The sequence below is a fragment of the Neopelma chrysocephalum genome, unplaced genomic scaffold (genome assembly GCF_003984885.1).
Source record: "Neopelma chrysocephalum unplaced genomic scaffold, ASM398488v2 Primary Assembly neopelma1_64, whole genome shotgun sequence".
In the NCBI taxonomy this organism is placed as follows: domain Eukaryota; kingdom Metazoa; phylum Chordata; class Aves; order Passeriformes; family Pipridae; genus Neopelma; species Neopelma chrysocephalum.
Genome location: NW_020897721.1, coordinates 7,943,150 through 7,970,521, shown reverse-complemented (window position 1 = coordinate 7,970,521; position 27,372 = coordinate 7,943,150). Strand labels below are relative to the sequence as shown.

Sequence of the window (27,372 nt, the reverse complement as noted above, 5' to 3'; positions counted from 1 at the left end):
TTGTTTCTTAACTGCTTTTTGCTTGAAAACTTGGAAACCGTTTCACACGCAAATCAGTCACACAAGTGTGAATGCAGGGGAACGGGAAATGGGGATAAAAGTAACATCAGCTTGTATTTGGTTCGTATTTGGAATGTTTGAGTTTCCCAGGAAGACCGAGTAGCCTGTGCCTGGCAGGTAGAAGTAGTAATGAAAATCACAGCAAAACATTGTACAGCTGCACTCAAGCTGTCCCCTTGCCCTCAGGATAAATTAAGTACTTTTATGGAGAGTAAGTAATTGAATCTTTTTTATCTGGTTTATAATACACAAGTTCAGAAGAAGCAGTGAAGTGTATGTTTTTGCTTAATGTGGTTCTGGAATATTTCACTTTAAGAAATTAAGTGGCTAAATTTTGCAACTTTTCTTTAAGAACATTAGCAAAATACAAAACCAAAATAACATTTATTCTAAGATCATGAGCTTACATTGCAGGAGAGTTTCATTTGTAGGTTCAGGTGGAGGATTGAAAGAGAAGGGAGAAGGTCGTGTTTCAGGCAGGACCTGCTTTGGAATGGCATTAAAAGGAGGAGGAATATGAGCTGGAGCTGGTTAATGAGGGCACTGTGAACAAATGCCCCATTCCCAGAGCCTGGGCGTGCCTGAGGCCGTGTTTGGTGGGACCTGCAGTGAGTCCTCAGGCTCTGGGGCATCACCAGGGGTTTTTTGTCAGTCAGCTCAGCTGTGGATAAAAATGTAGGCAGAGGCTGGTACTGACAGGAGGGTTTGGAGTTCCCTGCACATGGGCACTTTGCCATGAAGGCAGGAGGATAAAGGTGTGTCTGTCTGACACAGATCCAGTGTTTGATGAAAGAAAGGATATGGATTTAAAATGCAGCTTGGGCCTGGGTGTGACAGTGGGATTTAGCTTTCCTCCACCCCCCAAAATGGGAGTTTGCACTGGGTGAGCTGGGGATGACATCCAGAGAATTACTCTGCCTCTGTGATCCATGAGCTTTTGTTTATGGGAGTGTGTAGGGGAGAAAAAATTAGCGGATCTAACTGCCAAAGAACTTCATTTTTCAAACAAAATAAGAAATGGAAGTCCTTGCACCAAAGAAAATGGTGATTTATCTGATATCACAAGGCTTGGGATGGGTCCAAGGATTATATTTCTGGTTCATGAAGGATGGAAAGCAAAAATGGTAATGAGCAGTGTTGCTGAAATTTCTGCTGGTGCTCCATAGACCAGGAAGAATTGGAAGTGCTGAAAGGCAGCATATAAAATAGGGCATGAACAGGGGTGATAAAACACTGAAATCAGGGATTGAAAGCTGAATGTGAGTGGTTAGAACAACATTTAAAAAAAAAAAAAAGTCCAAGGAATCATCATGAGAAAGGGGAATTCTACCCATGCACACTGGAGAAATCAGTTCATTGTGTTGCTGAAGAGAACTATCCTAAGGGGAGAGAACTGGGTGAGAATCTAAGACCATATAAAAGTGGCCAAAAAATTCACAGTCATGCTCTCACTGTGTGGCTAGTCAAGACTTTTAAGAAGTTTGCTTTTCTCCTCCTTGGAAGTGCCAACCTCTTTAACAGTGATGGAAAAACACAGAGAAATCATCTACCCTTACAGGATTGGCTTCTGACAGGGCACTGCTAATTCAGCTGTGGGACTTCATCTTGCCCTTCTGTTGTTAACTAAGTGTAGCACAGCTCTAATAGCATGGATTGTAATATATCACCTTAATTTATACCTTGTGTGTCTGCTGCCAGACTTGTGTACTGAGGCATCGACAGCACCTGATACCTCTCTGAACTAAAGACTATTTTGTCCATTCATAAATGCTACTGAACATTTGCTATCACGTTTTACAGCTTCAAAACATATGACATAATAATATTCCTTAACAATTTAACTGTCCCAAATATCTGTAGCTAAGCACTGGATTTCATCTCAGTGAGTTCCTGTGTGTTAAATAAACACTACCTCAAGAGAAAATGACTATTTTGTTTTCATTTTCATCAGTGCAACCTCACTGAATTCACTGCAGTGCATCTAAAAATACAATTTGGACAGTAATTTAGCAAATTCTTTTATGTAGTAGAGCTGTTAAATCTCAGTAAAAATATTTTAGTAATCAATTGCTATTTAATTAACATGCAATTGCTGTCCTAGTAAATCTAAATTAAATCCCCATTTTAGACACAATTCAAAGTGTGAATTAACATTCCCTATTGATAAGTAGTATTATAATAGGCTTTCAATCCTGAGCTGAAGAAAAAAATCGATTGTAACATTAAGTTTGATTCAGTATAAAATTAATCACATATATCCAGTGCAGTGTAAATTCCTCCTTGCACCTTCTCTTGGTGCACATCTCTGCTCTTGGTCAGAACATCACGGTAAAGGGGCAGGTTGCATTTCCCCTTGCAAGCTTTGCCCAGAAGGACTGCAGGACCTCCTCCTTCCCTTCAGAAGGCAGTCATGCTGGAGGAGAGATGAAGGAACAGGGTGGACAGATTGACTTTGGGCTGCTGTGGGCAGATGTTCCAGGAGGACTGTCCCACCCCAGCCCTGCTGTGCAGGGAGCAAAGGGGATCTCAGGGGATGGGGGAAGGAAGAAGGAGGCAAAGCTGTGAGAAAATGAAGTGCATTTGGGCAGACAGAAAAGAGAGCTGTGTGAAAGGCACAACAATAATTAAGGACTGGGGAGACACTGGAGTCTTTGTGGAATGACGTGCCCAGAGGGAGGGGGAGGTTGGTGTGCAGGGGAAGGCAGAGCCCTGGGTGTCACCCCACTGATGGAGCTCGTGGGCTCCAGGGAGCTCCCTGAGCACAGCACTGCCCCTCTCCATCCCCTGGGCTCAGCCTGAGTGATGCTGAGGGCTCACAGATTTCAGCTGCAGCCAATCCCCTCTGCTCACTCTGCCTGTCATGGGGATGTCTCAGCAGGCCTGGGCCTCCTTGCTCTGTCACTGATGGGAGCAAATCCACTCAAGCAAATTGGAGCCAATTGGTGTTTCCTTGTGCAGTGGCAGGAGAATTAACTCATTGTCACTAAGGATATATCAGGACTTCCTATTAATGTCAGTTTTCAGTTTTATAACATTTTGTTAAAAGTTCCCTGGGGCTGTATTTGCTATACAGATTTTCAGAGAAGGAAGACATATTTTATATTAAGAGCTCATTTGGTTTATTGTTAGAGGATGCTTGTGTTCAGAACTTACATGGATATTACTTTCAACAAGTGAAGACATCGTCTCCTTTATTGTAGCTACTAGTCTGCAAATGAACAATTCACCCAAATTTTCATTGAGTAGTTTTATTGGGTTTTGGACCAATTTAGCCAGAATTAGTATTTCTTTGCTAAGCTCAGTACTTGGCAGTATAGTCATGACTTAGATTTTATAATAGATGACTCTTTTAATATTACATGCTCTGTATTAATACCAAACTTCCATGTTTTGCTAGAAAAGGACTATATTTTGCCATCGGGTATGAACATGCAACTTTTGCTAATTTAAATAAAGGTCAAAAGGACAATTTCAAGCGTTGTAATAGATTTTCATTCGCCATTTTTCTCTTTATTATTCTGAATGGATCTTTAAATGTCCCAGCTAGTTTTGTAAGTTTGAAGATATGTTACTTTGCAACAGTTCTACTTTGGTTCTTGGTTTTTATATCTGTTTTCATTGCTGTCATTATTACTGTTTCTCACACTGTTTATTTACGGTGTCATTTTAGCTTAAGGCCAATTGAGGTGTGATTGTTCTGCCTTAAGCACCATTTTTCCCTGTGGCACGAAGAGGAACACATTTAACAGTGGAAGCTGGTGGTTGTTGTTGCTGACATTCTGTTTATCAACAGTAGAAATAAGCTTATGGCTCCTCTCAAGGTGAGCTCTTCCAGATGTTTTTCTCCTCTCGGACTTGCTGATGTAAATCAGAGGTAATACTATTTATTCCAGTTAAATATGGTGTTTCTCAGTGAGGAGACCTTCCTGGTGACTTGTGCCATATTGCCAGTCCCACAGAAACACAATTGCCAGCAGTGCTCCCCTTTGCCTGCAGTTTTGCCATAGTTTTGTGCAGTTGGTGTTTCCCAGAGTCCTGCTGTTCCCAGGGGAGCAGGAACCCCAGCCAAGAGGGAAACCAAAGCACTGCTGTTCATTGTCTTGGCAGCTTTCTCTTGTGTGCCTTTAGGGGCACTCCATAGGTCAGAATACCTTTGGGATCAAAAAAGGAGTGCAATTGGAGTCTGGTTTGTGTGTTTACACGTGGAAGGCCATCAGCTCATTACTGTAGTTATACCACAAAGTTCTCCTTGTCTCCTGCTTTGCAGCAGGAGTCCTCCAGCTTTCAGAGGCTGACTCTCCATTTGCTGTAGTTTCACCATAGTTTGATCACATTCTTTTGGAAATTGGAAGATCTGTTGAAGAGAATCCAAAATGGTGTTGCAGCCAGGATGAAACTGGGAGGAGCAGCTGATCCTGCAGGAGGTTGTGCTGTCCTTCAGAGAGCCCTTGGCAGCCTGGAGAAATGGAGCAATAGAAACCTCACAAAGTCCAAAGAAGGTAAATGTAAGGCCCTGCAACTAGGAGGGAATTAATCCATGACCCAGTGCAGGCTGGGTTGGACAAGATGATGTTCAGGTCCTCTGTGGAGCTCAGTGATTGTGTGAATCCCTTATCCCCCCCCTGCTTACCAGATCCTGGTACACGTTCAAACCTTGCTGCCACAAGGTCTCCCATCATGAGAATAAATGATCTCCAGGCAGTGCAGTGCTCACCTTCTGTCCTGGGCAGTCAGAGAGACACCTGGGGGTGATGGAGATGCTTGGAAACTGTAAAGGCGCGTGTTAAATGTGATATAATCTTCCTTTCTCACAGTTCTGCTCAGAGTTTTGTGGCTCTGCAGTTTTTGTTTGGTTACTTTTGCTTAACTCCATATAACTTGTGGGATGGTTTTGTTTGTTTTTTTTTTTTTTCTGTAAATAACTGTGATTCTGTAGCTTTCTGCAAAGCACTTCATTTGTTAGCATCTGATTCACAATAGAGAAGTTGTTTGTTAGTTCTGACCAGGCACAGAGACAATACACAAAATATTTCAATTTATTTAGTTGAATAAGCAGAACCCTGAAAAATAGATCTTTTATTTCCAGTGCAAATACTTGTCCTCATCAATTCAGGATTTGCTTTCCACGAGAGTTTGCAGATACATCTTTTAAATTCACAAACATCCGTCCTCCTAGACCTGTTTGTTAAAATATTAAGAAGGTAATAAACAGAAAGAAGTTTAAGCATACTAATTTAAAGATGTGAAATAATTTTTCCAGAGACATTTCTTCATTATTTGCTCAGTTCTAATTTGGCCTCTTTGCCACCAAGACGTGAGCCAGACCCCTAACTCATTTTAAATAAATTACTGAACAAATGATAATGACTTTTGGTCATTATCAGCATGGGCTAAATTCATGCTGGTTTTCATCAGATGAAAGGCTGTGTCACACTCTGATTCCCTTGAGCCATCCAGTCCCTCAGCTATCAGCAGCACTTTAATTTTCTCTTAGAGACAGTATAATGTGAGCACTCAGCCTGGTTCACTCAGAAAATGTGTAATTTTTCATACTTTCAAACACGGATGTTCTACCAAGTTTCATCCAGAGAGGCTAAATCTACATTTTAAAGCAAGGACACCCTAGATGTTACTTTTGAAATAACATACAACATGGTACAAAGAAATAAATGAATATAATTGTATAACAAAAGTTATAAATCAGACCCAGGAGACAAGAATAACAAAATAAAAGTGAAAAATTCACCTTTTAATTACAGTGGTGAATCCTCTGAGATTGTGAAAACATTCATTTGTATAATTCTGATGTATACTGTCCTTGCAGGAGAATTTGCAAAACATCTCTCTTGAATATAATCTTGCAGATGAGAAAAAGTTTGTTTTTTTTTTTTAATTCTCAAAAATTCTATGACATCATTCTAAGAAAACACTTACTGGCATGACAATATTTTATCTGCAGAAGTCACAACCAGGCCCTTAAAGAAAAACAATTCACAAGAAATACTTTCTTTTAAAGCTCATCTTAAATCTTTCTGTTAATCTCTTTTTTTTGTTTTCCTTATTAGAACATAATATTTTTTTCCTTTCCTAGATTTAGGTTGTTATTATTATCACACCACAGACCTTCTGGGTGTGTGCTCCTGTCTCCAGGACATGAGAAAAATTTGAGAATTTCCCCAAGATGAGTGAACTGTTGGTGTTTCTGTGCCCCTGGAGCCTGGCAGAGGAAATGCCGAGCTGTTGGTGTGGGAACTGCCAAGGAATCCAAGGCAGGGACACATTCCCATGTTCCCAGTGCCCTGCAGCCCCTGGGCACAAACAGCTCTCCCAGGCTGGCACGCAGGGTTTGTGAATTTAAAAGATGTATCTGCAAACTCTCGTGGAAAGCATCCCTGAATTGATGAGGACAAGTATTTGCACTGGAAATAAAAGATCTATTTTTTTCAGGGTTCTGCTTGTTCAACTAAATAAATTGAAATATTTTGTGTATTGTCTCTGTGCCTGGTCAGAACTAACAAACAACTTCTCTATTGTGAATCAGATGCTAACAAATGGAGAAACAGAGAACTGAAGTGAAGCCATAGGGGTCAAACCTGAGCTGAGAATATTTGGGATCCTCCTGCAGGCTCAGAGGAACAGCCCCATGGACAGGGAACTCCCACTGCCCAGGGGCTGTGTTGGAACCTCACACACCTCACTGGGGGATGGACACAGAGGCTCAATGGGCAAGTTTGGCTCTTCAGCTTCGTGTTTGGTCTCCTCACTATTCCACATAGTGTCACTGCTAAACTTGTCACAGTTCTTTGTAGAGACATTTCTGAAACGTTGCCAGCACTTACAAAGAGATTAATCTCTCCTTCCTCTCTGCAGGAGTTTTCTTGAGGAAAAACATTTAACGTATTTGCTCTTCTTTCAAGTAGATTTTATCTTGCCCTATATAGAAATATCATGAGACGTCAACAAAGAGTATCTATATGCTATGTAACAAACACATATCAGTTTAATATTGCCTTGTGAACATCTGACACTTTAGAAGCAGCACAACTGTGATTCAGTTTCTCAAAAGAAGATGATACAAGGCAGCAGGCCCTAATATATTCTTCTGTGGAGAAATACCTGCAGGCAAGGATAACACACATATTCTCACGTAAATCGTGCCACCTCTGCTCAGGGAGCTGGGTTTGCACACTCTCCTCAGGAGCTGGGCAGGGAAGAGGAAGCTGAAGTTTGATGCGACCCAGAAAATCCAGTGGGTTCTTGCTTTGACCTTTTGTTTGGATGAAATGATCCATGACTCTGGAAGTCACCTTGCTCAGGAACAGAGTGTGTGTCTGTGGCCAGCCTGGCTGCCAGAACAGCCCTGGGTGTCTGATCCAGGGCAGGGACTGTCCTGGGGACACTTGTCCAGCACAAATGTGACATTAAAGCCTCCCCAGGGCTGGGACTGTTCCTCTGGGAGCACAGCATGGGGAACAAGGGCCTGGGGGGATGTGTGGGGAAGCAGCTGATGGTGTAAGATGTTTAACAGTGTTTTAAAGCTCCTGAGCTACTTTGGTCCTACAAAACCCATAGGGCAGCTTCTGTGAGGGTTTTGGGTAGGATGGGATGGAAGAACCTGAAAATTAAGAAAATCTAGAGGTCAAAATTACTTCTGATGAATGTCATGCCAGGTGAATATGTAAAAAATACGTCTAGTTACTCTTTCCTTCCTTTGTACATTACTTTTGTACTGAGCTTGACTGAAGTCTGTCATTCTGGACAAAAATATGTCTTATATCTTTTGAAAAATGAGGCTGATGATGAAACATAAAACCTTCTGTTGTTTACAGCAACAATTATTGGTAATGACTTTTCAGAATCCTTTTAGGATACTTTGACTGTGGGTTGAAGTCATAACTGAGGGGAGAAATGTCAGAGCGTTCAGTCAGACAGGGTATAATATTTTTCTCATTGAATTTAAATGGGAAATAAAAGAGATCAAACATTTCTGGTAAGATTTTTACTCCACAGAGTCACTGCTGTAACTTCATTGGCTTCATCAAGGCAGCATCCTGTATCTTCCATATTTGCCTACTTACCTGTGAAGTCAATCAGACAGAAAGGGTGGGCTGCTAATTAAAAAAAAATAAGCTGTTTTAAACCTCCTTTAAGAAAATGAAAATTGGAAATATGTTATGGACTAATCTCACTTTGTAGCACCATAATTTTCAGTTTTAACTTCAGATTTTCCAGTTGCTTTCAAAATATGTGAAAAAAAGTCAGTTTGTAATTTCTCCAGTGTTTCTTTTATAGCTAAAACTATTGAGTTGTATGACAATGCACACTGAATATAGGAAGGGAGATTATCTCTTCCTTAGTATCTAATTGTTTTATTATTACTATTCTTTTCTTGTCTACAAATGCAGAGAATTTTAGGATTTGTTTTAAGTAAACGACATTATTTAAATTCATAAATTTGCTTAAGCCTCAGTGGGTTACTCTGACTTGTAAGGCTATTACTTTCCCAGTTGCAAGCAATAATGATACTGCAAAGATATTCCATTGGAGAAAATATTTAAATAAATGCTCTTCATCCAAAAATGAGATGCAGCATATTTACATTTTTATTTGATGAAGCCTGTTCCTGCTATCTTTGTTCTTAATTTGGTCTCAAAAGAATTAGTAGTAAGAGGAAAAATAGTCTGTAAATATGTATGAAATCAAATTTAGAGGGTAGGCTAAAAGGTATTGACTGCCAGCAGAGCTGAACAGCAGGAGGCAAAATTTCCTCCATAGTTTTCTTCTTGGCTGGAAACACATTGCCTTCCATCTAGATTATTTAATCCTCAAAATGCACATCAAAGCCTCCCATCGGGTGGTGTGTGTCTTTACAGGCAGCTGAATGTCAAAGATCTGGCTTAAAGATTTTCTGAGGAATGTAAAACATAATAGATCCCAGATAATAACCCAGCAGTGGAGCTCCTGGGCGAGTCCTTCCAGCCAATATTGGTACCACAGGTTGGAGTTAATCTCTGTGGCAAAAGGAGGAACAAATCTCCTACATGAGAATCTGTGACATCCTTCCAAGAGATGGAAATAAAGTGATGGAGTCGTGTTACTGGACTAATATTGGCTTGTTAACAATTCCCATCTCTCTTTACACTTGTGCCTTGCCAGAACAGTGAATGGGCTGTGAGTTATCTCACTCCTCCAGCCCAATTAGACACTGGAAAAATGGATGCAAAATATGTATGAAACATTTTCCAATTGAATATTCCTAACAGGATGCAGCTTCAGCACTGTCCCTCTGATTCAATTCAGTCTTTGGCAGGAGCTTATTCCTTGTAAGGATTGCATCAATTCTCATGAATGATTATCTCATTCTTAGGGAGTATCTTAAAAACCTTCTTAACAATTTTGGTTTCTGTTTCTGAGCTTGAATTTTGCTCTGACATGAGTATATGGAATAGCCAGGTGTTGGTAAGGAGTCCCACCAGGAGACTTTGCAGGAACGTGGAGCCCAAGAGTGTTTTGCATAAAAATAAAAAGAAAAGGGGCAGAAATAAAAAAGGAATGAGGAATAAAAAAACCACCCCTCTTCATTCTGCAACGTAGATTTCCTGTTCTTCCTTTTTGCATTAAACTTCCCTTCGTTTTTATTTGTTCAAATACCACTGATACAATATTTCCTATAGATGGCTCAGCTGTGACACAGAAATAAGGCTGATTGCTCAGGGGTTTCATTTCACAGCTGTTTAAGACAGCCTTATTTTTTAAATCCTGAGAAGTCTTGTTCCCATCTCTATCCGTGACCTTCCCTTTCTTTTTCCCTCTGTTATCCTCTCCTTGTAGTACCTTTCCTTTCAAGCAGCCTCCTCTCTGGTGGTGTGAAGCTGTTTGTGCTGGGCTGGCTGCAGTGCAGGTTGCAGAGAATCTGGCTGTGTGCTGGGGCTCAGAGTTGCAGAGGAGCCTGACTGTGTGCTGGGGCTCAGGGCTGGGGCAGCCCTGCCAATCCGTGCCCAGGGGGTGATGCTGGCAAGGGGGGATCTTCACTCCTGCCTTTGCTTCTCGTTGGTAGGCAAAGGAACCAGCCTTTGCTGTGCTTTCCCAGTGCAGCCCACCAAACATCACCCTCAGTGCCCAACCTTTGGCTGGGATGTGAGAGACACTCAGCAGAGCCAGAGAATGACTTAATGTCATGTGTGGCCTTTCACTTCTCGTTGAGAACTGCTCTGATGAGATGCAAAGTCCTGTTCAGTTCACTGGCTGATTTCAGGGCTCGTTGTGTCTGGAGAGGTGCTCGGGGCTGCTCAGGATGAGACTGGAACAGGGACATCACTTTGTTGTCAGAAGTGCACAAAATCAACAGCACTGCCCAATGAACTCAACAGCCAGCAAATAGTAATCCATCCTGCAAGTAATCCTACGCTAATTATTTACAATGAAAAGAAGATTTAACATCAAAGAAATGCATCACAGTAGGCATTATGTAATTAACTAAAGATGTATTGCATCCAAGCAATGGGGAATGTGCATTTATCACCTTGAAGCATTACTTTAATTTTTTCAGTATTCTTTTAATATTTTTAGTGGTTTCAACATATTATTTTTTATTATTATTAATTGCTCATTTGACTTAGAAGCACCATAATACCATCTTTTTTTTCCTTTTTTAAATGATTTCAGGAAACTCAGCAAAATTTCCAAGAACAAGTATAAATGACTGTAAATGTAATGCTTCTTATATTCACAATCTCTGTTTCTCAGGCTAAGTGTGATTGCTTAATCCTAAAAGTGATTTGTTTAGAAAAGCCTCTTTTTATCCTGTTCACTAAGTGATATCACTAAATACAGAATAAATACAGAGCTTGTAGAATTTCGTGGAAGAATTTTTTGGTGGAAAAAATAGCTGCAAAATTAAAATTAAAAATCTTTAAAACACAGTAGAAAGGACACTGAGGGTGACAGAAGGAAAGTTCTAAAATAAGAATTCACAAATGGTGTTCCTGGTTTGAAATACAGTTTTTAAGTCATGAGATGCTGGTGGGTTGGGAAGCCCCACGGAGAGGTGAGGATTGATACCTGGGGACCCAGGAGATCATAACTGTGCATGGAAACAAACAATCCAGCTGCTTAAGGGTTATAGAAATTTAAATGCAAATAGCACTTGGTAATAATACCCCAGGGACTGATGTTGTAGGCAATTTCTGGAGGATGCAGCATTGTAAACTTAGTTTTTGGTGCTGGTTTCCTTAGAAACTGGAACAAGGTGTTATTCAGGACACAAAATAATATCCTGTTTCAGTGGCTGAGGATCTTGAACTAAAAAGTAGTTGATTTTGCAGGAGACAGTGGATTGTCCTGTGCTCTTTCCAGGAACTGTTATGGCACGTGTCTGTGTGTTGGAATTGTTTCTGATCTGCTGGTTTAGTTCTGGTGATCTCACTGTGTAAGTACTGAAACTGTTGAAAACTGTTTAATATTAGCTTTTAAACCATTCAAGGGGGCAGTTCACTCACAGCACTCCTGAATTTTAAATACTTCATTAATAATCTAATCACTCCCCAAACATGCCCACCTGTTCTGCTTCTTACCAGGAAATAAATCTTCACGTGTATCTTTGCCATAAAACACCACATTTGATGTGTTTAGCAAGTAAATGTGTATAAAGTACGTCATAGACTTATGAATAATCCTTTTTGGAATATGGGATAAACACAGATTAAGAGCTGGGGAGAACTGTAAATAGTTGTGCCTACAGGGAGGCGTTGAGGTTATTTCCAGATTTTTCCCATGAAGTTGCAGAGAACCTGAATGAAGCATTTCTTAGGACTGTCTGGTGAAGTTGTATTACAGCTGGACGGTGTTGCTCTCATTTGGGCACCTATTGGAACAGTTAAATGCATATATAAGAATCTTTAGAACATGTTCAAATTTGAATGAACAACTCAAAGGGGCACTGGAAACCAGTTCCTTAAAGGTGGGAACACTGGTTTGCTGAAAACTGAGTCCGTGGTAGCCTGGACTGGGCACCTGGAAAATAAACTGAGGGGTTTTTTGTAAATAACTGTCTGGTTTATAAAACTAGTTTTATGGAATACTAGATGCTCTTTCTCCAACTCAGGTTTGAAAAATGTTCTATTAATACCTTATGCATTTATTGTGTAATTTCAAAAATCTTATCAGAGGTATTGCTAGTGAGCATACATTGCTTCCTGGTCAAATTTCTAAGAAGTTATTTCTTAAAAGACCATTCTTAATTTTTTATTTTCTCAAAATATGTGATACATTTTTGTTTTGTCTGCTCTCTGTAAAACAAATACGAGACAGTTATTGTTGGCAAAATGAAATTCCATGCTTCATATAAACCTTTTTATCATTGTGTTTTTGTGAAAATCATTATTTTGTGAATGTTAAAAATAGATGAAAGGTTATTGATAGTCAATTTTGGCAAAAAAAAGGATTTTATAAAAGGCACTTCCTCAAATTTTCTTTCAATACACTACAGTTCACCATATATTTATGTGAACACATTTTCATGTCAGTTTGGAATGTGTATCTTTCCCCTCTCTCCCTCCAAGCATATGCCACTTTTACCCAAGAAATACTCCTGTTTTTTTTAGTTCCAAGTGCTCTGTGCACCTAGAAGTTCATTGTCCAACAGTTTTCCTACAAGGACATTGCAGAAGAATCAATAAGGTCCAAATATGCTATTATACATTCAAGTGCTGTTCAGGTATTAATGTTATGGCAAAGAAAAGTTGGAGCATTCATGAATTTAAATATTTTTCATATAAACTATGTAAATATAATGATTAACAATCAGCTGCATTCACTATTCAAGACATGCAATGTAGCATTTTTCTAATTACACTTACCAGTGTGGGAGGATATGACTGCAGAGGAAGATTAAACTATTTGTATTTATTCAGTGTTGCTTTATAGCATTAAGCAGGAAACTCACTTTTGCAGTATTGAATGCAAGAATCTGGAATAACCTGAAGGATTTCATCAGGGTGGGAGCAGCCTGAGCCAGGCTGGGGCAGGGGTGGCTCAGCTCATTCTGCATCACAGTCACTTTATCTGCCTCTCTCATCTGTGATCTCACTGTTGATAGTGTGATTTAAAACACAGGCGAAATTACTGCTTAATATTGTGGCTTTATCTAAAGCTCTTCAAGTAAACCAAACAAACAGAAAAACCCCACCTGGCAGCAGGCTCCTGTTTGCAGGTATTCATGTTTTATTAAAATAAACACGTCGTTTGCAAGCAGTGGAACTAATGAAACCTGGTGTGCTGCAGCTCTGTGTCTGGTGATGGGATTCTGTGCAGGTTTATAAAGCACAACTCAAACTGAAGATTTCCCTGAAATTAGGACATGGATAATGTCCCTTCTGTCCCATGGAATCTCTGGTGCCTGTGGAAGGATGAGCTCATATTTCAGTCTTTCCCAGAGCAGACGTCCTAATTGTGGGGTTTTTTTTCCTATTCCTTTTAACAGCAGCCTATTCACACAACATTTAAAGAACCTGAGGATCTATAGAGCTACATCAGATATTGGGAAAATAGGAAAAAAATTGTCAGCTTACGGGGGACAGGAAAAATATGTAGAGTCCTTCACCTCCTGGTCCACATCAAGACCCTGTGGAGTCTGGGTTCCTCGGGACAGGAAGGGTATGGACCTGTTGGGTAGGTCCTGAGGAGGCCAAAAAGAAACTTAAAGGGCTGCAGCACCTCTCCTATGAGGAAAAGGCTGAGAGACTTGGGGTTGTTCTGCCAGGAGAAGAGAAGGCTCCAGGGAAACCTTTCGCTGTGGGAAGGGGGTCAGGGAGAAGGACAGCAGGGCCTGTTGGGACAGGACAGGGTGATGTTGAAACTAAAAGAGCATTGATTTGGATGAGACAGAAGGATGGAGGGTGTTAAACACTGGAAGGGGTTTCCCACAGAGGCAGGGACACCCCACCCCTGCAGACATTCCAGGTGGGGTTGGATGGGGCTCTGAGGGGGAACAGCTCTGGTTGAAGATATCCCTGCTCAGAGCAAGGGGGTTGGACGGGGGGACCTTTGGGTGTCCCTCCCCACCCAAACTGTGCTGGGATCTGTGCCCATGAGGCAAGGCTGCAGAGTCCCAGTTAGGCTGCAGGGATGACCCGAGGAAGGGGTACCAGCTCCCTGTAGGGTCCCTTCCCAGCAGTGCCAGAGCTGGGATTGTCCCCCTGGGATTTTATTTTAATGGCCACAGAGATACTGGAGTGGAGTGGAAGATTTCTGATGGCTGATGGGGCTGTACTTGCTGCCAGCTCATCCTGAGGGTTGTGCACCTTGTCATCCCTGTCATTCCATCCCTGATGTCAGAGGGGTCAGTCTGGCCCTGGTTGTCTCCACGCTGTTCTCAGGAAAGCCTGGAGAAATCTGGTGCTTGGGATTCATTATGGTCTTGAGAAGCTTTGTGAAACTGTTCTGTTAGATTCTGTAACAGACTTAGATGTTTTAGTTTTTCAAAAAATAAATGTTGGAACGAGGGTGTAGTTGTGTAATGGTTCACCTTCACGGGACAAATTATGTGTGGTTTCTGCCTATGGTAGAAAAGGGCAACGGATTCTTCAGTGTATTACTTTGTTAATTTGTGGTGTACATGCACAAATTAACAAGGATGTTTTAGTTCAAATACCCTGATGAACTGTTAGTGTAGTCAGACTGTGTTAAAATAATTCCAAAATGAGTGTTTGACGATGTTGACACTTTGGTGATGCTGTGATGTTTACATCACAGCAAACATGGCTTTAATCAACTGAGTGCAGTGCTTTGAGAATATCATATTGAATAGGTGGGTTTATAGGCTGAAGAGTGAGCCCTGGGACCCCCAGTACTGGGCACTGTTTGTTAACTGGCCACACTGTGAGTGGGGGGAGATGGTTCCAGTAGGACTTGGTGAGAGTGCTTATAATATAATAATCAAGACTAATAAACATTTATCTAGTTGTTTATTCTAGTCCCTGATATTTACTATACATAGAAACATAATTTATGTAAAAACTGAAAACAGATTGTGTAAGTCTTTCTAGAAGGTCAGTTACTAATAAAGTGCTTCACTACCTGGGCTTTGCTTGGCAGTCAAACACAGATTCAAATGGGAGAAAAAAAATGTGATGGAGACAGAAGATGGGGAAAAATGAATATGTTCAGTATTTGTACCCATCTATCTGCTGAAGTTCCACTTTTGCTGTTTAAGAGGAAGTGGTTGGTTGGTTCTTTGATTTTTAATTTTTTTGAAGCTTTTTTAACTTCTGCTAAAAGAGCTGCCAATGCTTCATTCTGCATTATTTGTTTGGAGTTTGACTTTATTCTAAAAGCAGCCTCAGTGTTTTTAGCACTACAAATTCACCAAATGGATTCTCAGAGACATTAGTGCAAAAATAAAGAAGGAAGGAAAACAAAGCCAGAAAAAGAATACTACTTGGAAATTATGTAAAACCAATATAGCAAGACCATCAAAGTGCTTTAAAGTCTACAGAAATGTAAAAGGCAAAGTATTCTGTTTGTGCAGTTTAGCATATTGTTCTCTAGAAGAAGGACTGAACTTGCAATCATTGCATGCAGAGCAGATTTCTGCATATTTGAACATCCCTGTTCCCTTGTGATTTACAGTCTTATTCTTTTGCATCTTTTCTTGCATTTCGAGAGTAAGTTTTTTGAGCTGTGGACTTTCTAAACTTAAGATACCAGAGTCCTTTTTAAAAAGTGTGTATGGTGAGATTTTCCTGCAGTTCCTAAATGCTTCACAGAAGTGTTATTTGGCTGATACTGTACATACTTGAAAAGAATAATGTACCTGCACCTTCAGATGATACAAGACATGGGTTGCTGGTAACAGCCCATCCTGTATTTTCCCTGTCTCCTCATTTCCTGCACTGGCAAGTGCTGTGATCTCAGAAGGTGTAGGCGTGGAAATTTTTAATTACTAAATTGGTTTCTAGTCAGCTGCTCTAAATTGCACGGGGATGTGGAAAAGGGAGAGTTATATGTGGGACTATATTGCACTGAAAATAAAGGGATTTAGGAACAGCTGCTGAAAGAAGGATCCTGGTAATCAGAAAAGTATTAAATTGTGAGAGTAGTGCAGGGTAATGTCATTTTCTGGGATGGTGGAATTTATTGTTGTGATTCACACGTCTCTAGCCATGATAGATGGGAGCAGAGAATCCTCAAAAGGCTTGTGTCTGTCTTTCCTGGAGAAGGTGTTTTTAGACATGAATTATGGTGCATCATCTGGTAAATAATCTAATGGTGTTTTTAAAAGCAAGTCACAGTAGACCCTGTGTTTCCACATAAAATTGTGTATAAAAAAATAATATGAGGTGGGTTTTATTTTGGTTTGTTTGTTTGATTTTTTTTTTAAACTATGGCACAGAGGTCAAGTTGTGTTTGACCACGAAGAGAAGTTTAAGTTTGTTTTTATTTGTTAATTCAGACTTCTTGTGGGGCACGTGCTAGAAAGCTCACGTATCAAAGCCTTAACTGTGGCTTTAAAGACATATTGTGGTCATTAATTTTGATAAGTCATAATTTGGACTGGGTAGAAGAGGTCCAGGGGAATTATCTTTTTTTTTTTTTACTTGAATATTCTGCTTTACTTGGAATCATGTTATGCAAGGGAGAAAACCAACCAAACAGAACCTGCCTGGTGATGTGTCCTCACAGCTGCTTCTGCAGCTCATCACACACTGCTCAGCATCTCAGCACTCAGAGCTGGACAAAGAGATCACAGTGGAATTAATCTCCTCTGACCTAAACGAGTTTTAACTCCATGCTTATGCCAAGGCACACTGAGAGGAGCCCATCTAGGCCCAGAGCATCAGTTCTTCACTTCCATTGTGTGTCATTGTGTGCATTTCTGGCAGTTTGTGAAGGAAAAGCCTGATTCTGCATCTTTATCTGAAGTTTCAAACTGCTACAGGCTGAACCATCCTGCCAAAGACATTTCTTTTCTCTGTCTTTCCAGCCTGGTGAACTACCTCTTTATTTTTTTATATTTTTTTTATTTTATATTTTTTTGTGAGACTGGGACCCTGTGCAGATGAGTGGCAGGAGGTTTACTTGATGAAAAGTTACCACGAGAAAAAAAGCTTGTAACTGAGTTCTTTGCCCCAGAAATACAGCCACATGTCAGACTGTGGGTTTGTGGTGACACAAAGAAGGGGGGAGCCCACAGCTGCCACTGCTGCAGTTCCCTCTCAGGGCTCCAGGGCTCCTTCCAGCTGGGGGGGACCTGCCCAGCTCAGGGGTGGCCCTGCTGTCAACCCAAATGGGATGGGCTGTTGAAATATTACACAATAATTGCTCAGATAAAAACATTATAGTCTCACATATAAGCTTGGGGAGTGCATTCAAAAACATTTCATGCACTAGTCTCCAAACCAGTCTTTGAGGAATATGAATCCCAGGTTTCCTGCCAAGGTAGAGCATTGCAGTACCAGGGCCACTGGTGAACTATGCTGAGGGATCTGCCTGAGTGCTGAGGGTTTGACTGAGGCTGCAGGAAAGCACCTGCTTTCTTTGCTGTCTCCTGGAATATTTTGCTGTTTAGGTCTGTGTGGCTCTTTTCCTACAGGAGAGGAGAGAGAAGGTTGAGGAAGTTTGTGAACATGTGGCCTCTTTAATTCTGAATTTCTCTTTGCTTTAGGTATTTTAACACCTTCTGCAATATCTTAATCTATACATCTTTCCCCTCAAGTTGTGTACTGTTGCTAACATGGCTCTTTACTAACTGCTTTCATAAATCTCTTCTGTGTAGATAAAAAGATAAGTACCTTCCAATGCATCTCTGACATCTCAGCCTTACTCCATCCAACACTGCACATCTCCTGATGTAGTGCTGACATGCTGGTTTCCTTTTTGGACTCAGAGCTGTGCAGCTCTTCCCAACTCTGCCTTTCCCAGGCATTAGGGTGTGGGATGCTGGACTTTGCAGGAGCTCTGTGTGCCAGGCCCATGTGTGGAACCTGCCCCTGCCTCTGCTGAGCTCTCCTCTCTTTGCTCATCCAGGTGTTCATGCATTTGTTTCTGCATGTCTGGAGTCCTTCCCAGGCTCTCAGTCATTCCCCAGTGTGACTCTGCTGCCCAGGCTGGCTGACCATGCAAAAACTCCCTTGTGACCCTGAAAATCATCCTTAGCCTCCTGAGAGCCACCTACTTCAGAAGACTCTTCTTCCCCCTTCACTGCGTTTGCTTGGTGTCAGTCCTTGCTTTTAGTGCTGCATTCCCTCCCCTCCATCCCTGTTTCTCTGTCACAGCTGCTGATCCCATTTCCTGGAAAAGGTATTGTTCATTCCTATTTGACAAATGTTTCCTCTTTTTTTTTGATATAGTAAAGTTTTACCTGTCTTCCAATTTAGATAAGTTTTGTCTTTACCAAAAGCAGACAGCAAGCCTCATATCCTCTAATTTTCCTTGTTCAAGACCCCTGTTGGAGCAAACCATTCTGCAGCAAATTAAATTATCCTCCACAGTCTGTTTAGACATAGTTAATGTGCATCACTTGAGTTTTCTCAGACAGCAGGGGGTTCTCAGGCCACAAAGTAAAATCCTCCATCTAGTCTGTAATAAATCAAGTTAATTTAACACCTCAGACCTACAAAACCCGAATTTCCTGCTCCACTTCTAGGAGAAAAGCTCACAGGAGAGCAGGTTAAGGAGCCTCTTCCTGGCAGGGAAACCCCAGGGAGGTGGGGGCTGTGTGCCAGAGGAACAACCACGTTCCCCATCCCAACCCTGCTGCCCCTTGCCTTAGACAGACAGAAGTATTCCTTCTGTAGGATTGGATGATTTTGGACATCCTCCTCTTTTTCTCAGAACAGTCTCCAGAATCCCAGGTAGTTTTGAAAAACGAGTGTTTTGTTTGCTCATTTTTAATGGTGAGGTAGGGAAAAGGCTTGTTTCTCATGATTGCACCCAGGATTAAATTCCTTGGGGAATTACAGATTATCAGACACGCACAACATTTTTTATTTGGAATTGATACCAAAAAGAATTATCATTTTCTTTGTTCCTTTTAATTCTATGCAGATAAAATTCACATGGCAACCTCCTAAGAAGGCTGACAAAAAAGGGTGAAGTCTCAATGAGATGAACAAGGCGTTACATGAACAACTCCTACTATTAATAATGGGAGCTGTGTTCCTTTTCCCTGTGTACTCTGTTGAAAACTGCATCCCTAAAGAAGTTGACAACAAATATGCTTTCCCTGTTTAAGTTGCAAAGCACAGTAACATCAAGGTCACTTGCTCCATTTGACGGAAGGAAAAAAGCTCTGTATAAAATATGGATAGAATGTCAATCAAAGCTGGGTTTGTAGGATACACTATGGTAATGTGAGTCATATTGCTTTTTTATTTTTAAACACAACTAGATATGGTAGTTTGGCAGCAGTGTTTTCACAAAGACAGAGCCTTCAAACTCCTTCATAGCAAGACTGGAAATCCTGCCAGGTAAAAAAAAAAAAACCAACGTTATTGAAAACCTTTCTTCCCTTATAGGCCCATTTTGACAGGAAATCTTTGAGAGACAGCAGCAATGAAGTGCCCAGAGATTTCATCTGTCTTCTTTTGCTGCAGGAAATGCTGAGCACAGGCTCCCCTATTAGGCAAAATACACGAAATACCAAATCCCCTCAACAATCATGTGCAGTCTGCTCTGGGGCTGACAGCTCTCTGTGTCCCAGTCTGTCAGACAGGGGTGTTACTGAGCCTCCTATTACTGGGACCAATGGGGAAGTTTTCGACAGTGCTTTGAGGGGAAAAAACATATTGTCAGTGCTTTCAAGTGATCTCATCCAATCAGTTTGGTGGGGACTTAATCAGAATAAAATACACCTTGCTAGAAATACATCACAGTGATTTTCCTCCTGCTCCAGAGTGCTGACACAAAGATTCAGTCTGAAGGCCTTGTCTGTCATCCTCTGTGATTTGGTAAAATTCGGCAAGTTTTAGCTGCTGTATTATGATGTCCAATAGCAGTTTTTGTTTGTTTTTGACAGATGCCAAATTTAAAATTTAAATAGTGCTTCAAGAATGAAAATGACAACTTGCAGTGATTCTGCAGGTGTCCAAGCAGATGTACTTCCAAATATAATTAGACAAAATATGTGCAGATTGCAGGAAATATGAAAAAATTGACACACAATTTTCATGAGTGGACTCTTGTCTACATTGGGACATTTTAGCCAGTTTTAAACTATTAGTTATTAAGAGACTTTCATACACTTACAGGACAATGAATGCACATGAAATGTAAACCAGTTTAAGCAAAAAAAGCCAATCTTGTGTTTGAGCATGGAGTAAGAAAAAGAAAGAAGTGTTTTAAACTGGTGTAGTCTTAAGGAGTTTCCTTGAGGAATTTTGTCAACCAAGCAAGTAATAGAGAGGGGTATGTATGAAGTATTACAAAATATGGATTCTTCCCTCCAACTGTTATTGAACGAAGTTATTTCCCTGGTTTTGCTGGGTGCTTTCATGATTTATACTAGGGGAAGAGAAAACAGAAAGGGAAATGGAAAATGCTTATTTATTTCCAGTAAGGTATCTGCATTTCCCTGAGTGCAGAGGTAAAAATTGGAGAGAAAGCTGATCTTTGGAGTTCTTCTTGCTTGAATTGGGGGTTGTGTGTGTCTTCACTGCCTCCCAAGAAAATGCATTCCAGGGGTACCCTCAGATATTAAACATTCTGCCCCTCTTTTCATCCAGTGCTTCACTTTGGAGTCAGCACAACAAAAGCTGAATGTTACAGGTGCTGGAAAACTGGTGAGTGACTTAGGAAAGGCAGAAAACAAGCATACTAAAAATAGTACAAAATAAGACAGGTCTCTCTCCAAATTCTCTTTTGTTATCTCAGTATTTAAACGGTTACTGAATCAAATAAACAAGTGGTCCTAAATATAAAGACTGGAAATTGGGATTCTTGTTCCTCCCTTGAATATAACCACTTGTATAACCTGTTTGAATCTAAAATCTCGCTCTTTCCACTCTTCAAATAATCTCAGTGTCTTCTCTCAGTACAGTGATGCAGCTTTATCAAAAGATTTTGCTGATACCTTGTTATCCAGCAGCCTGTGGCATAATGTGTGTCACTTGGGAAAGGGAGGGTGTGATCCTGAATATGCTAAAGCAGAAGGAAGAATTGAACCTGGATTTCCAATTTTCTGGGGAAGAACTTTAATCCCAAACTATCATACAAGGTAGTAGGCAAGCTTGCTTCTTACAGGAGTTTTCTAAAAAGGAATTTGTGCTCACGCCACTCGTCTCCTTATGAAGAACATAAAGGATTTTAACAGGGTTAAAACAGGGTTTTAACACAGGGTTATGTAAAAAACCCAACCCATGCCATGCATTCCTCTCCCTCTGCCATGGCAGCAGCTGTTTGAGAGCAGAACCCTTCTGGAGAGAGTCTGAGGGGAACAGAGATGTGCCTGATCAGTACAGAGGGATGAGATGGTTCTTCAGCCTCTTCCCCTGGGCCTGGTTTGCCCTCAGCTGAAGGAGGTGAGAACCTTGTGCTGTGTGTGGAGGTCACTGAGCACACACCAGGATGGTACCAGGGTGGGCTGAGCAGAGATGTGGTGATGGAGCCACTGCTGCCCATCCAGGGGAGAGGAGGAAGGGACAGCACTGCTTGTTCTCCTTTATCTTTCTTTTCCCTCCTTACTTGCATTAGCAGTAGCAAAGATTTGTTGGTCATTTTGGCCGTCCTCCAGCCTATTTCCTCCAGCAGTTCCCTCAGAGTTTTGTCAAGTTTGTGTTATCTGAAGCTGTGGGACATCTGACAAAGTGCTCTGGCAGAGGAGCCACAGTTTAATCAGCACCAGCCTTAGCACTGGGTTTTGGCACTGAGTTTGGGAGAGGGGTTTTTTGAATTTTACTGAAGTCTCAAAACCAGGAACAATTCATCTTCCTGCACTTGTCACTAATAGTATGTGAATTCTTTGTTAATCTTCCAGGGATCTTTCTAATAAGTTCTTTCACAAATGCACCTCTGATTTGTTTGACTTCAATCTGGTAACAAAACTGTGTGTAAAACTGTCACTAAAGGCAATATTTTTATCCTTACTTCCTCCTGCTTCTCAGTGGAGCAAACTGCCATCCAGATTGTTCTGTGGAGGAAGTTTCCTGTTTCCTCATTGTTTAAATATACAAAGTAAAATGGTATAGAAAACTTTAAATGTAAAACTTCACATTCTCTTCCACCACAGTATATTTGTTTGTGTAAGAGTCTTGGCTTGAGTATTTTCGTTATTACTTTGTGCTCTTTTTATCTCTTTCCACGTGAATTATGATTCCCTTTTCTCCAGTCAATTAGTTTTCAAGGAAACCCTTTAATGTGGCATGTTTATATGTGTTTCCATTGTATCTTCTATTTTATTTACACATTTTAGATCAAATGTTTTAGTTAACCTAAAAAGAATTACATTGTGGCTACACTAATGCAGACTGCACATTGGAAAACCAGTATTTGTTCTTCCTTTTTCCTGGTGTCCTGTGATGGGACGGATCATTTTTTGCCACCATAAAAAAAAATGTGGGAAAGGTTTCAAACGGTGGAAAAGCTAAACAAAGATTTGGGGGCAGCTGGACATGTCCCTCCTCCCTCTCCTCTTCCTGGAGATGTGTCTGTGATGCTTTTGGAAGTGTAAAGATGTGAAACAAATCTCCTGGCAGATGCTATCACTCCTGGGTGAGCTGAGCCATTTGCAGCCCACTAACTTAAACGGTTTTTGGATTAGGCCCTGAAGAAAAGGATGTCATCTCTGAGATGTGAAACGGTTCTTCAGAACATCCGAGGATAACTATTGCAAACAGAATTGATTTCATACAGAATCTTTCTTTTCTCATTACAATGGATTTATCTAAACTGTCAGGAAATGTCAGATCTTCTGTTTGCGCCCCGCAGGACTCATTTTTCAGCATGTTATTCCTTTTTTTTTTTACACTTTCTCCTTGCTGCAGCACCTAGCATTTTGGCTAAAATTTTAGGTATTTTCACTAATATCTTTGACCTCTGCAAACAGCAGCTGTCTCCTCATTGTTTTCAAATCATACCCTGCTTGCAGCAAACCCTCCTCGCTGCTCGGAAATAGACTTTCAAGTGCACGTTAAAGGGGCACTTTCACTGTAATCCTCAACAATTCCAACAGATGAAATATTCCATCCATTTGACCTGATATCCAGGTAAGCAGAGTTTAAAGATGCCAAGTGTTCCTTGTTCATGTTAAAAGGAGTGTGTTGCCCCGGGAGGACCCTGAGCTCATTCACTCAGCTGCAGGCTGCTCTGGGAACCTTTGGCACTGCTCACTCTACCCCTGGCAGCTATTTAACCCTCCTTCCTATCCTACACCCCTCCTGCCACAGAACACAGGGTGTCCTTGTTGCAGAGACCTCAATAATGAAATGCTTTTTGAAATCTCTCCTAAAATACTGCTGATGGTGCAGCATCAACTGTGAAGTGGGCGAGCGTGGCTTGAAAAAGCAAAAGACTTCAGTCAGTGGTGTGCATATATCAGTGCTTTCTGTGCAGAGGCAGCTGACAGCAGGATAATCCAGGAGGATAATGCAGGTGCAAAAACAGGAGAAACAGTCAGTCCAGAGAGAACCTCCCTCTACTTCTCAATTTTATAAAAAATTATTTAGGTTCTCTGGGGTTTTGAAGATGAAAATGCTGCCTTGTTTGCTAGGGAGAGATGAGACTTTCCTGCTGATGATTAAAAGTTAGAGCAAAAGAATATTAAATGAGTGGATACGTGCAGAATGAATCAATAAGATTTTCAGTTCTCTATCGGTGGCTGCCAAAGGAGGAGTGAAACTACACTGTGAAATAATAATGCTTTAATCCAAATAGTAATTTGTGTTTTTCTTGAAATGAGAAATTCTGCCAGGAAATTGTGAAACTTACTTTTCATATTCACAGGGAAAAAAAAGTAATCATTTGGGGAAAATTTGCTGACTTCTTGATGTTTTTACTTTCTGCAATACTTTAGTGTTAAAAACAGTACGTAACAAAGAATTACTGGCATTTCCCTCTCCAGCTGGGTTCTCCCATCCTGGTGCAAGCTCTCTTATTTCACTTTTTCTACTTCTTCAGTTCTCTTAGTACAAGATCTGGTGAGCTGCCCCCAAGAGTTTTGCCACTGATTTCAGTGAGACATTCCTGCTACTTATGGCTTCGTGGGTCTCTGTCTCCTGCCTGATTTCCCTTGCTTTGGAGACAGACCCACTGGGACCTGCAATCATCAGGCCCTTTTTCTTTCTGCTTCACTTTGTGCTGGTTGCTTTTGTGTGTTTGGTGCTGAAGCTGAGGATTCACTGACTCTGTCATTTGTCCCTTCCCCTCCTGCTGTTCAGGGTTTAACCCGCGGGAAACCCAGGAGCTCAAATGTTCAAAGCATCAGCTGCTGCTTCATTAAAATAGGCTTTCAAAGCCATCAGGTAACATAAATATCAGGTAAAGATGTTTTAGTGTATTAATACATTAAGATTGTTAGTTCAGCACTGAAAGAAAGAGTGACAAGATTTCTCATTCTTATGGGACAGCTCCCAGATGGGACAGTCCCCCATAAGAAAAGGAACACAGCCATGCTAAATAAACAGTTTTAGTTGTGTGTCAGCCTGGCATTTAACCAGCTCGGGGCACCAGGGTGTGCAGGGAGAAGGGCTCTCCTCCCAGCACTGTCTGCAGCACCATCCTCAAGTTTTTATGGCTGTTACTCTTGTGCTTGGTGACAGCTGAAACTTGTGACCTGAACAGAAACGAGCTCTGAGCCTGCCTGTGGAGTAGCAGCTCTTAGAATGAGGTGTTGCCAGCTAAGAACTTGCCCTCAGTAAATCTTTATTCTCAATTTCCTACCAAAAATTATTATTTTTTTTTCTGATGTGCAATTGAATAAATCTTTGTGAGCCCCTAAAATGCAGACCCTATGAAAAGTTACAGGAGTATAAAGAGGAGAATTGAGGTGAACAGTGCAGTGTACATGGACTGTCAGTCTGATGGAGCTCAGGGATTTCAGGAAACCATCATGTTTGCTTGAACCTGCAATAGGCTTTGCTCACCTTTAATGCTTTTGAATCAGAGGTAAACTCTGGGATGTGAAATATTTATCAGTCAACTGCACAACAGTTCACTGTCTCTTCTCTGTTTTTCATAATTCTTTGAAAATTCCCTGAGAAAAAAACTGAATTAGCTTAAATGTGAATGTTTCTGTTTGCTGTCTTCTGATTGTGTCTTCAAGCTGTGCCACCACTGCTTTGTGGCAAATCCTCTTGTATTCTCTTGGACTCGAGATTCACCCTGAACAAGGGTGAGTTCAGGCTTTTTGTGAGGGACAGAGCATGTGAAACCCAGATAACTGTAGGTTAGGCAAGTACAAGAGTGTATTTTTTTTTCATATCTAGGGAAAAGGTAGGAAACGTATCAGAAGCCCTAAACCCAGTTTCGTTATCCTGTACAGATGCCATTTTTCTTTTCCTGGTAGAAAATTCACTGGAATACTGCTATTTTAATTTTGTTTTATAAAAAAAAAAAAAAAAAAGAAAAAAAGAATTGCTATCTGCTGTTGAGATAGAGACTTGCCAGTATCATAAAGAATGCTGTAATAGTCATCTTATACAAGTTATGCAATGACAAAAATACATAAAGAGATGCAGGACACTTTGAATAAGTAAAATTAAAGGCTATTAGTCTGGATATAGAGGTGAAAAACATCACTGGCAGTCAGAACTTTCAGTTTTATAGGTTTATATGGCTCTATAGCTATAAAAGAATATTAGAGTCATAACCAGTACAGGTAATCCCATGGAGAAGTGCAGCAAAAATCAGATGAAATCTCCAGAAAGATCAAGGTAATTCTAAAACCTGTTTAGACTTGTCTTAAAACGTCCAACTTTACTTTCAAAAGTAGTTTGCTTCCTTTCCTTTTTTCAAGTGAGCTAAGAGCATCTCTTTTAAATTTCCCAGCTGTCTGGAGGAGTTCAAGCCAGCCTGTTCCTCTCACACTGCACGTGGTCTGGCCTCCCTTAGAACTGCACAGGTTGTGCTTTAAAAGGTGCCATACACTGGTGTTCAAACACTTAGATCTCAAAAGCTGTTTTGAAGATACCAATTTTTTTCATTTCTGTGTATTGATTTCTGGAAATTGAGACTGTTTTGAATAGAAGGGGGGTTTGACTCGGTTGCAGATCTTTACATGTAATCTCTGAATCGTAAAAATACTGCCACTCTCTTTATTTTTAGGGGTTTGATCCAAAAACATTCCCACATCTCAGTTTTGCTTCAATTGGTCACGTCATTACCTCTTCCCCCCCGAAGCTGCAGCTCCCTGCAGTGGCTGGTTCTGCTGGTAATTCCCTGTGTCCTGAGCATGTCCTGGCTTATCCCTTGCTGCCAGGTGTGGCTTGGACAGGCTGCATTCCCCTGCCTGTTCTGCCCAGGCTCGATTAATTCAGAGCTTGTAGAACACAGAATTCCCCGGGGATTGGCTTTCTCCCTTCCTTTCTTTCCTGTGTCATTTGAAAACTGTGGTACCCTCATCTGGGGCAAGCAGGACTGCAGGACCCTGCTGTGTCCCACGTGGCCAAGGACTTTCATTAGCAACAACTTGCCTGAAGGTCCTTAATATGGAGCTGTTCAGCTCATTGTGAAGCTGCAGTCCTGGATTCAAGTACCTCCTCCAAGTGTGGCTGAAGGGGTTTTATTCTACATCTCCCAGGAATTGTCTGAAACATCATGTTTCAGAGTATGAAAAGAGGGACAGCAGGGTTGTTTTGGTTATTTTCTTTTGTTCCCTTCCCTCCTTCATATTTGTGAGGGGAAACCAGCTGCAACCTGTGTGTCACTCATATTTATTGCTGCAAATGGTGAGTTGAGTCATCACTGGATGATCTGGAGTTAATGGTTTGATTCCTTGAGAAGGACCATCCTCACTTTTCCACATTTGCTGTCATCTCATTTCAGTGTCTCTGTGAGGTTTATAACACTGTTTCTAGGTTGTATCTGATATTTTCTGGATTCTCAATCTGTTTTTATGCTTAGCTGTCAAGTTACCAACACTTTTTAGAGTTAGGATGATTAAATGGAAGACTGACTCTTTCTTTGAATACATTTTAAGAAAAATAGAGCACAATTATTTGCCAGAGTGAAAGAGTGATCAAATAGAAACTCATCAGTTAGATGCTGAATATGAAATGAGTACATCCTAAATCCATTTTTCTGGGCCAAGGGTTGTGAATGTCAGTGGAAAATTCTCCACATCACCTGACTCAGAATCTGCTAGATCAATAAAAACTGCAAATG

The 27,372-nt window shown here is 40.9% G+C and overlaps 1 long non-coding RNA gene across 1 annotated transcript in view; it reads left to right on the top strand.

The window, feature by feature from the left end:
* The first annotated feature begins 3,736 nt into the window (after window positions 1-3,736).
* Window positions 3,737-27,372, top strand: part of LOC113967618 — a 62,303-nt gene continuing 38,667 nt past the window's right edge. The window contains exons 1-2 of the long non-coding RNA XR_003534244.1: window positions 3,737-3,881; window positions 12,663-12,738. This is a non-coding gene — a long non-coding RNA (uncharacterized LOC113967618). The remainder of the gene's footprint in view (window positions 3,882-12,662; window positions 12,739-27,372) is intronic.